The following is a 2,500-nucleotide window of genomic DNA, read 5'->3' on the forward strand; positions in this document are numbered from 1 at the left end:
GGAGAGGGCGGGTTTTCCTCGAGTTGTCACTATTTCGACACGGGCTAGTTTCACGAGCGAAATTCGAAAAGAAAGTGAAAGGGCCTACTCTCTCCTCCATAACCTCTTACTGCATTTCGGATGAGAAACTACACTACGATCGTAAACGTCTTTTGTTAAACGCCATTCTTCGTGGACGCTATCCGCCATTTTGAGAGCGAGTCGTTTTCAACCGTCCGCTGGTGCCCCGCAACCATCTACTAGTTCTCAGTCCGAAGCTAAATATAAATATTAATCGGTCGACCGGCGCGTTTTACCCAGTCGTGCGAGCCTGTTGCAAATTATTTGTTAACCCCTTTAGCCTGGATATAAGAGCATCGCTTTCTGGTCATTTTCCCAAAAAATAATTACCAAACATGAAAAGTGCCATAGCAATTAAAGTAATAAGGCGCACGAATGGTTGGTTGTACGGCTGTCAGGATGTATACATTATTTTGGGTGCCTGACAACAATATTGGTAAACCAAAAAATATACATACATCCTCACAGCCATACAACCAGCCTTGCGTTATATTTTGTGTTTAGTCTACAAATTATTTGCTGGTTACATCTCCCAAGATCCGACACTTTGACTTTGTTCAGGTGGCTATTGCATAAAAAATTGTCTTTAGGATAAAGTGCTATCTCGACACAACAATTTGTCAGTTCTTTATACAAACAAGCGAGGGCAGGGGTGGAGAGTAATAGACGAAGAAGGGGAAGCAGAGCAAAAAACGAAGTTAAGGAGGATGCCCAAGGAGCAGAAAAATATGACAGAAATTGTGGCAATACTTTTACCTCTTGCCTTTTACCCCCCCCCCCCCCCGAAAATCTCCTCACCACCGAGACCTGTCAAACTGTAGCTATCGCAAAAGACAATACGATAATTGACAAAACCATATGTCACTGTTTATTATAAATCATTTTTCAGATACAAAACGGCACATCTAACTGACTCCGCTAATTCAAGGCGAGCTAATAAGGTCCCAAAAAGAGCCCAGTGGAAACTAGGCAAAAAACAGGATGTCTTGTGTAAAGAGAAAGACTCGCGCTTTATGAGTGCGCAGTGCAATACAGTGCACTAAAGGAATTCTTAGCCGACTTCAGCTAAGTTAATATGGTGTGGTTGGAAATAGATTAAAATTTGAACAACTTCTCCAAATTTTTCCAAGTTTGGTGGTTTAAAAAAATCGCCATAATGAATTCAAAATAGACGGCTCACCCTGTTTAAATCCATTCATGTTGAAATCCACTGCTCGAGTGTTCAAAATGTTATTCGTATGTGGAAACACAGCAATTCTTGGTTTGCATCCACGTGATCAGACGGCCATGTTGGTGTACATAACAATAGAAAATGGCCCCTCAAGTTTTGCATCAGAATAGGCCGCCGTGACGTCAGATGAAAACCGCCAATAGAAAATCGTTTGATTGCACGTGACGTCACGGCGGCCATCTTGTTGGAAAGAACAACAGCGAAAAGATCTTTTGGGAACTTCCCAAGTTTTGCATCAGAATAGAGTCAAATTCCCAAAGACATTTTACTGCATTGTTCTGTACACCATCATGGCCGCCGTGACGTCAAATTCAAACCATCAATAGTGATAGTGCCCCTTTAAAAGCAGCCGCTAAACAAATTATGCAAGTTTCCTAGAGGTGCTCTATAGCGGTAAGAGATCAACGGGACCGATAATGCCAGCCTGCTATCTGCGGTGTTGTTCGATGCGGGAACGGGTCGTAGGTCCCGCAATGAGGAGTTTTGAAAATGATCAGGGGAAGGCCAACGAAACCGTCACGAGAAAAATAAACATTTGCGAAGACCATGACCATTTACGGTTGTTCCCTGATCTTCCTCGCGTTCTAAGATGTTGAAGTACGCTACAACTGAATTCAATTGGCGGGAACGCTTTTCCGCCTTCCCGGGCCACCACCAGCCTAAAAATGTTTTCTGTCATCCCCGGTTTTCCTTAAAAAAAACGCATCTCTCGTGAGTTATCGACAAGTGCTTCTTGTGTTCTCTAAAAAAAAGAAAGTAGAAAGCGGATACATAGTCAAAAATAAAGGAAAGGAAGGGAAACATAAAAAGGGAAATTTCAGTTTTTATGTGAAAACTGGGCTACGCGTGCGAGAATTAATGTAAAGGAAAGGAAAGGAAAGAAAAATAACTTTATTTAATTGTTTAGTCTTATAGCGCTTGGAGCACTAATTTAGGACACTGTAAACCGTGGAATCAAATTAACGCAACCAAAATCAAATCAAACGTTGGTTTTCGAGGAGAAAATAGAGTACCTCTCGATGAAGAGCGGAGAACCAACAAACTCAATCCAAATATGACGCCGAGATTGTTGGGAGGCAAGGTGCTCTCATCACTGCGCCATTTCTGCTCCCGAAGTAGTTCTTTAGTTTTTCAAGTAGTTCTTTAGTTCATAAAGATTACACACCAGACAAGAAAAACTACGCGACATGAATCTATTGAGGCATGCGC

This window comes from Montipora capricornis, chromosome 4 (assembly GCF_036669925.1).
Source record: "Montipora capricornis isolate CH-2021 chromosome 4, ASM3666992v2, whole genome shotgun sequence".
Classification (NCBI taxonomy): Eukaryota; Metazoa; Cnidaria; class Anthozoa; order Scleractinia; family Acroporidae; genus Montipora; species Montipora capricornis.